Raw genomic sequence first — 9680 nt, forward strand, 5'->3', positions numbered from 1 at the left:
CACACAGCTCTAAAAAACCTTTGGAATCGCTGTATCTTTTTGCACACTACTGAGATGATGAGGCTGGGGCTCCTAGATAGCCCCATGATGGGGGCTGATTGCCAGGGGAACCAACCACAGGATTGGAAAACTTGAACTTTAAGCCCTATCCTCCCCTACACTTCTTGGGCAAGGAGAGGGGCTGGAAAATGAGCTCCATCACCAATGCCCAATGATTTGATCAATCATCTGCTACACAAGGAAGCCTCTATAAAAAAAAAGAAAGAAAGAAAACACCTAGGATTTGGATAGCTTCTAAATTGACGAACACACGGAGGTGCTGGGCAGGTGGTATGCTCACAAAGAGTATGGAAGCTCCAAGCCTCACCTCCCATGCCTTGTCCAATATATCTCTCTATCTGGCTGTTAATGTGTATATTTTTAAATATCCTCTTCTGTAATAAATTGGCAATAGCAAATGAACTATTTTCTGGAGTTCTGTGAGATCCCAAAATATTAATTTTTTGGTTTTTTTTATTAATCCTCATTGAGGATATTTTTTCCATTGATTTTGAGAGAGAAATATTAATGTGAGAGAGACACATCGATCAGCTGCCTCCCACACAAGCCCTGACCAGGGTCGGGGATCAAACCTTTAACCCAGGCATGTGCCCTTGACCAGGAATGGAACCTGAGACCCTTTGGTAGACTGGCCAATGATCTAACCACTGAGAACACCGGCCAGGGCCCAACTTACTATTGAACCTGAGAGGATCACAGTAACCCTCAATTTATAACCAGTCAGCCAAAAGCACAGGTGTCGACCTGGACTTGTAAATGGCACCCAAAATGGGAGAGGGCAGGCTTATGGGACTGGGCCCCTAATTGGTGGGATCTGTGCTGACTGGTTATTGTCAGAATGAGTTCAGTTGTAGGACGTTCAGTTGGTCTCTGCAGAGTATTGGAAAACTGTGTGGTGTGGAAAAGGCATCCTAATGGGTGTGAAGTGGTAGCAATGATTAAATTTTTATTTATGAAAGAAATACATATTTATTGTTACAAAACCAGAAAGTCACTTTTACTCCCATCCTAATTCCACTTCCAAGACCACACAGTTAACTATTTGGTCTGTTTCCTTCACATTTTGTTTCTCAGGACCAAAGGTCGTTCTCTCTCTGTTCAGTTTTATGCAGACATAAGGAGATTCTACCAGAAAATTCTTAATATTGCAAAAGAATACTAGGCAGAAAAGCTATTAGTCAGCTCATGCCAACTGAAGGGACAGCCTTGCACATTAGTAGCCTGATGGAAAAATGGACAAGTTCTTTATCAGGTATAAATATTACTTTAATCTCTACAGCTCTTACACACAATACCTGGCATTCAACCATTCAACCCCCCCCCCCCAAAAAAAAAAATACAAGGCAAGGAAGGAAGCAAGAAAATGTAACCCAATGTCAAAAGAGGAAGTAGTTAAGTCAAGAGACCCATACCTAGAAATAACCCAGATATGGGACTGGAGAGATTGGACAGAAACCTAAAAAAGGTGGCCAGCATGCATAAACTGAAGGGAATTTCAGCAAAGAATGGGAAACTATTAAAAAGAGACAAATGGATATGCAAGAATGGAAAATACAATAATGTTGAAGACTTCAGGAGGTCACCTTTCATATGCAAACCAACCAATCCTTTTACTGAATTCCCACCAGCCCAATATTTCCCCTGTCCTACATCACCCCAGGGCCAGGTACCAGACAACCAAAAAACACTCCTATAGCCCAGTGCTCACCAATATTATTCAAACTAGCCAATCTTGATTCCTGACCCAAACCTGATGTTTCCCCACATGGATCTTTATGGCATGACCTGGCTCATTCTCTCAGAAACTAAGTAATAAAAATTCTCTTCCAGTGTCATCAGCCTCACCATCTTGTCCCTCAGTCACTTCCATCAATTAAAATCCTGCAGGTCTCTCTGAAACAAGTATCAAATAGTCTAACATTATACAATCAGAATCCTAGAATGTGAAGAAAGAACAGAAGAACGATTTGAAGAGATAATGGCTAAGGTTTTCCAAAACTGATAGGAAATATCAATTCGCATACCAAGAATTTCAATGAGCCCCAAGCAGGATAAAACAAAACCACATTTAGGCACATCATAAAAAGAAAATCTTGAAAGCAACAAAAGCAAAAGACAGCATATAGGGGAACAATAAGAAAGATGGATGACTAGCCATGGGGGGAAAAAATGGAGGCCTGAGAAAAAATAGTACCACTTCTTTGAAGTGCTGTGAGGAAAGAAACTATCATTGTAGAATTATATATGCATCCAAAATGAAGGCAAAATAAAGACAGTTTCTGACAGACAGAACATTAAGAATTTTTCCCCAGCAGTCCTACATTACAAGAAATGCTCAAATTAATTTAGCCTAAGGAACTTCAGGGAAATGGCACAAGATAAAAATTCAGTTCTGCTGAAAAGTATTAAAAAAATCAGAGTGGATAATAAACATGTTGGTATAAAAAAGAAAAGACAAACACACACACACAGACACACATCCTCATATATATGTATAGACACACATATATGTAAGTAAATGTTATATTTTTAAAAAAGATTACTGATTATTGATTTCATAAATTAGAAGTTGTAGAGTATTATTGGGTTCATAGTATAGGCAGAATTAAAATATAACAAGGGCACAGAAGCAAAAGAGAGATAATTAGAAGTCTACTACTATAAGGTTCTTACATTATTTATGAAAAGGTAGATACAATGATAATTTTAAAGTTGATGTTGCATTCTCTAGGATAACTAGTAAAAATGCACACACAGAGAGGCATAATGAAAAATCAAACAGGAGATTATATGAAATACTAAAAAGATTGAAGCCACTGAAAAGTAAAGGAAGAATAAAGAATAAACAGGACCAATAGAAAACAAAACCAGTGGTAGGCTTAAACACATAAAATTATTAATTACATTATACATAAGTGAACAAAAACCCTTATAAAAAATCAAAAGACTGAATTTTTTTAAAGGCAGGACTTAATTATGTGCTGTTTATAAACAACGAAGTTTAAACATAAAGACAGGCAAAACGAAAGTGGTGAAAAAATATTTGCCATGAAAACACTAAGCAAAGGAAAGCTCATGTGGGTCTATTAATATTGAACAAGGTAGATTTCAAGATAAAGTTTATTAGCAGAAATATTTCCTAATGATAAAAGGGTCACATCATCAAGAAGATATAACAATCCTAAATGGACATGCACAAAACATTATCTCAAATATTGAATACAGTAAATAAAAATTGGCAAAACTAAAGGGAAAAAGAGATTCTTGCATCCCTAGTTTAGCAATTGATAGAGTAATATCAGAAATCAAAACAATACAGAATATTTAAGCAACACTATCAACCTACTTGATAAAGCTGACATTTAGAGAACGCTACATCCAACAACAGCAGAAAACTCATTGTTCTCAAGTACACTAGGATCATTTACTAAATAGACCGCATTTGGGGTAATGAAACAAGTCTAGTAAACTTCAAAGTACTGATAAAACACAGAGTATGTTGTAGAAAAGCAATGACAATATTACATGTAGAAAATCCCCAACCATTTGAAAAATTTAAAATGTATTTTAAGTAACACCCGAGTTGTAATTCAATACCTATGCCCTAAATCACAGGAAAAAAAATTTAAAAAGTACAATGAAAACACCAAACATCAAATCTGTGGGATGCAAGTTAAGCAGTCCTTAGAAACTTATATATTTAAAAAGTCTACATTCAACAATAACATGGAAAATTAATTCTTCCATCTTAATTAGTGACTAAATGAAAAACAAAATCCAAAGCTAGTAAAACTAAATAAAAGCAGAAACCAATGAAATGTAAAATGGACAATATGATGTATCTGAAATAAATATCAACATTGAAAACCTAGGCAAGGCTTACCAAGAATTTTTTTAATCTCCAGTATCAAGCTTGAAAAGAAGTTACCATTATAGGTCTTATAGATATGAAAATACGTGGCCATTATGAAGAAATGTATGCCAGTAGGTCAACAGCTTAGCAGAAATAAACAAATCCTTTCAAAAACCACAGTTTATCAGAACTAACAAAAGAAAAATAGAAAATTTGAATGATCTTTTACCCACAAAATAAACTGAACTTGTAATTTTTAAACTTCACACACACACACACACACACACACACACACAAGCGCGTGCGCACACATGTGCGTGTGCACACACACACAAATTCAGCCCATCATGGCTTCACTGGTAAATTCTCACAAAAATTTAAGAAAGAAATAATTCCAATATTACACAGACACGTTCAAATAACAGAGCAAAACTGAAAACTTCCCATGTCTTCTGAAGCCACCATAAGCCTGATATCAAATCCACACAAAGACATTACAAAACAATGTAATTAGACCAAAAAAAGAAATAAAAAGACATACAGAATGAAGAGAAAGAAAGCTGCCTTTATTCGCATATGATACCATTGTGTACATAAAATAATCCTGAAGAAACTACATAGAAAAAAAAAACAAATAAATGAACTTAGCAATATTGTAGGACACAAAAACCAACTGCATTTCCATGTATCCAGAGTATTTTGAAAAATGAAATCTAAAACACCTACCTTTCAAAATAACATCTGGAAACATAAAATACTTAGGGAAATTTAACAAAAGATACCCATGAACCCTGTATTGAAAACAATTACTGAGAGAAATTAAAGACTATATATATGAAAAGGCATACTCATGAATTATCAATGCTCCACCATTGATAGTATTAGCCTGTGGCTATTTTGTGGAAATAAACTGATTATGAAATTTAAATGGGAACACAAAGAATATAGAATTGCCAAAATGATTTTGAAAAAGACCAGAGGAGTCACACAACTCGGCTTCAAGACTTACTCTAAAGCTACAGTAATAATGACAGTGCGGAACTGACAAAAGGACAGAGCAATAGATCTCTGAACAGAATAGAGAATCTATTAACAGAAACAGACCTATACATACAAAGATAATTTGGGACAAAAGTGCCAAAATAATTCAATGACAAAAAAGCCCTTTTCAACAAATGGTGTTAGAGATACTGAATATCTGTGTAAGAAAAAATAAGTAACACTCGACCTCCACAGATCATACCACACATCCTCCTCAAAATTTTCATGAGTCATAGACAAATGAAAAAGCTCTTCTAAGAAAATATGGAGAAATATCTTTGCAACCTTGGGAAGAAAAGATTTCTTAGAGCAAACAGTTCTACCAATAAAGTTTTAAAAAACTAATCAATTCCATTTCAGCCAAATTAGACTAGTCTGCTCATCAAAAGACACTATGAAGAAAATGAACAGGCAAACCACAGACCTGAGAAAATGTTCACAATTGAGATAGTTGATAAAACATTTGTATCCAGGTTACTTAAAATAAAAAGACCAACAACATAATTTTTTTAATGAGCAAAATATTTGAATAGACACCTCACAATGGAAGAAATAGAAATGTCCAGAAAGCACATGAAAAGGTGTGGTCAACAAACTAGCCATGAATTGCTAAAATGGGAAAGAATACATAATGAAAAGTTGGTATGAGGTTGGAAAACTAGAACTCTCATACATTGCTGGTGAGAAAATAAAACTACTTTAGAAAACTGTCAAATTCCTAAAAAGTCAAACATATAGATATAAATATACCACATACATACGTATACTAATACACAAATATATACATACTTATATGTGCGTACGTACACACACACACCACAGACCCAGAAATCCCACTCCACAGTATTTATCTAAGAGAAATGAAAACACATGTCCACAATTATGTTACACTTTTTTTTTAATTAAAATATGCTCCTCATAAATATATTCATGTAAAAGAAAACAGTACAGTTCCATTTGCTTCCACACCCATTTGTTGGAGATGTTGGTCCTAAATGCATTAAAAGCAGGGCTTCCCAACAGCAACACTACTAATATCTGGGACCACATGACCCTTTGTTGTAGGGGGCTCTCCTGTGCTAAATATTTAGCAGCACTGCGGCCTTCATCCACAAGATGTCAGCACCATGGCCTGCCCAGTCCCTCCCCACCCCAGCTGTGACAATCTGTAAAATTTTGTTAACCAGTGTCACCCCCATAAATGCAATAAAAAGGAAAAGAAAGGTTCCCAGACAGAAATTGCTCACAGTTGAGAACCTCTGACGTAAAGAATTTTCTCAACATATTTTCTCAAGACTTCTATAATTCCTTTTGCCTTGGGCCTCAGTTCCACTGAGCTTCCAAACACATACTAAATCTTCAAAATTCAATTTAACGATCCATTTTTCTAGTAAAGCTTTCCCAGCCAACCCCATTCCCAATTGCTTCTCAGCTCCCAAAGTACCTTAAGAAGATTTCTGAACTACTATTTGTTTGTAAACCCTCCTGGTCTGTAAGTTCTCCAAGATCAGACCTTTTAGTGTCTGGTTTAGTCTTGCATCCACAGTGCCAATCACAGTGAACAACTGTTTAGGTGCCTAAATGCCATGCACTATAAAACACTTGCAAATACTACTACAGCTAATATGCGACAGTAATATTTTTTAAATATACTTTTATTGATTTCAGACTGGAAGGGAGAGGGAGAAAGAGATAGAAACATCAATGATGAGAGAGAATCATTGATTGGCTGACTCCTGCATGCCCTCCACTTGGATTAAGCCTGCAACCCAGGCATGTGCCCTTGACCGGAATCCAACTTAGGACCCCCAAGTCCACAGGCCGATGCTCTATCCATGCAGCCAAGCCAGCCAGGGCTACAGAAACATTCTTATTATTCAGTCCACTTGCATGGGTTTCTGGAAGCAACACATTCTTAACTCACCCTTTCAAAGTGACAAACAGTACACTTTCATGCACACAGATGATAAATAAAGTCACTGGTATAAAAGCATTCTAAAACGCACAATGCTTCAAATACACAGGAGACTTCATCCTCCCACCATTTTCGTTAAAATATAAAGGGGTGAATTACAAAAGTAAAAAGTATCTTGCCATCCTTCCAAGAGCGAGATACTAGGAACAGGGCAAAATCAAACAAAAATATAATATTCGAAATGTCAGATTAATGAGAGTGAAATGGGAAGAAGCACATTTTCTTTCAGCAGTGCCTGAATATGATGTGTGGGAGAATTTCAAAAGAATGATAATTATTTATCAGGCAAATGTGTGGGGGTCACAGCACAATGGGACATGTGGCAAGCTTGCCAATCAAGTTAAAAGCACATTATATAACACAATTGTTAGAGGTGGGAGGAGCATTGGGGGGGGGGGTGGGGGGGGGAAGGGTTCCCATCAGAGAAGACAGCAGCCTCTCTGAAAGACTACAGCTTGCCACAGGGAAAACAGTTCCACGCAACACTCCTCTACAGCCTGCAGTGAGTGACATGGCCGTTCACAGCCCCAGGTATTTGAAGTGTGGCTGGCCTGGAGTCAATGTTTATAGCCATTTTTAAGAATCTTGTTTTAGTTATGGTAAGTATTCGTTTGTAGCTGTGTTCCCTTTCATTTAATTTTTATGGAGATATCATTCACACCATGCATTTTAACTACTTCAAGTTTACAATTCAATGGCTTGTTAAAAATATCCACTCAGTTGTATAACCAACATCAAAATCAATGTTCAAATGTTTTCATCATCCCTCCCCCATAAAACAAACCCACATTCATTAGCTGTCACTCTCCACTTCCCTCCAAGCCCCCTAGCCCTAGGCAGCCACTAATCTACTTTCTGTCTACATAGATTTACTTGTTCTGGATGTTTCATATAAATGAAATCATACATATGTGTTCTCTGTGATGCGTTTATTTCACTTGGCGTACTGTTTTCAAGGATCACCCACATTGCAGCACATGTCAGTTCTTCATTCCTTTTTATTACAGGTCTTACTTGATTGTACTGATCTTATCTATCCATTCATCAGTTGGTAGACACCTGAGTCATTTCTACTTTTTTGGCTAGTATGAATAATGCTGCTAGGAACATTCATGTGCAAGTTTTTATGTAGAAATAGGTTTTCTTTTCTTTTTTTGCATATACAGCTAGAAGAATTGCTAGGTCATAGGGTGACTTTATGCTTAACTTTTTGAAGAACTGCCAAACTGTTTTCCAAAACAGTTACATCATTTCAAATTCCCACCATCAGTGTATGAGAGTTCTAATTTCTCCACAGCCTCACTCACCAATACTTATTTTCTGACTTTTTCACAATAGCCCTCTGAGTGGGTGGGAAGTGGTATCTTATTGTGGTTGATTTGCACTTTCCTGATGGCTAATGATGTTAAGCATCATTTCATGTATTTATTGGCCACATATACTTTCTTTAAAAAAAATGTCTAACTCATATCTTCTTCCGATTTTTAATTGGGCTATTTGTCTTTTTATTATTGAGTTACAAGAGTTCTTTATATATTCTGGATACAAGTGTCTTATGAGATATATAATTTGTAAGTGTTTTCTCCTAATCTGTGGGTTTATCTTTTCATTTTTTTAAAGCACATGTGTGGTTACAAGCACTATTTTAGCTGAAAGAGTCAAAGTAATCTTTTAGTGAATTTAGGGGAGGAAAACGAAGCACACATCCATCTAACCATTGATAATGAAAGCAGCAACGGTTAACTGGACACACACAGACAGACACGCGCACACACCAGCCACTCTTCTTCCATTCTCAGTAATAGATTCTCCAACTATTAGAACAGCATATGGATGCCTGGAAACAAAAGGTCGCAATTTCTGAACCGCCCTTGCAACTAGGTGTAACGATACAACCCCATGTAGCCCAATGGATATGAGCAAAAGTGGCGTGCAACCTCCAGAACGTGTTCCTACAACAAAAGACAATGCCATGTGATCAACGGGAGCAGGCACCTTGGGCCCGAAGTGAGTAGGAAGGCAAACCATGCACAACAGGGGGCAGCTTATCAGCCACTGCCTGACCACCTCTCTAGGCTTCCTGAACACGAGAAAACAATCAACTTTCACCCGGTTTAAGCCACCTTACTTGAGTTTTTCTGTTACATGGAATCAGATCTGATCTGAACTCGTGCAACAACTGAGTGAAAGCTCTGTATTTACATGCACACACACCAAAGCAAGCCCAGGCTCCATGTTGCGTTTTATGAAGTATCGCTTATTGCAGGGGTGGAAAACGTCTAGCCCTCGAGCCGTATATGGCTGCGAAATCCTTTGGTCTGGCCCTGCCGAGGCACTAGGGGTAAGTTAAGTAAACGTTTGACCAAATATGGCAGGCTAATTTTTAAGCGGATCATTTTGAATGGCCCTCGAATGGTGTTATAAATACCCAAACGGCCCTTGGCAGAAAAAAGGTTCCCTGCCCAAGGTCTTTAGCCTGCTTTAACACGTCTAGACACTTGATCCTGACAGTGACATTGTAGCGTCTTTCTGTTGATAAGAGCGGGAAAAAGAGGGCTCCTAAAACTCCAGGGTTTTTCTCTCTTGCCTTTCCAGTTGGCCTCTGATAACACCTCCAGGCAATAAATGCACGATTTTTGTGTGGAGTTCAATGATTTTTGACAAAGATCCCCAGGCTACCACCACCCTAATCAAAATATAGAACCTGCTCATCACCCCCCAAAATTCCTGCAACACTTTAAAAAAAAAAAA

General features: G+C 37.3%; 1 protein-coding gene across 1 annotated transcript in view; it reads right to left on the reverse strand.

Moving 5' to 3' along the window:
- Window positions 1-9680, reverse strand: part of ARHGAP10 (Rho GTPase activating protein 10) — a 253405-nt gene that overhangs the window by 118342 nt on the left and 125383 nt on the right. The window lies entirely within an intron of this gene.

Source organism: Myotis davidii, unplaced genomic scaffold (assembly GCF_000327345.1).
Source record: "Myotis davidii unplaced genomic scaffold, ASM32734v1 scaffold323, whole genome shotgun sequence".
Lineage (NCBI taxonomy): Eukaryota > Metazoa > Chordata > Mammalia > Chiroptera > Vespertilionidae > Myotis > Myotis davidii.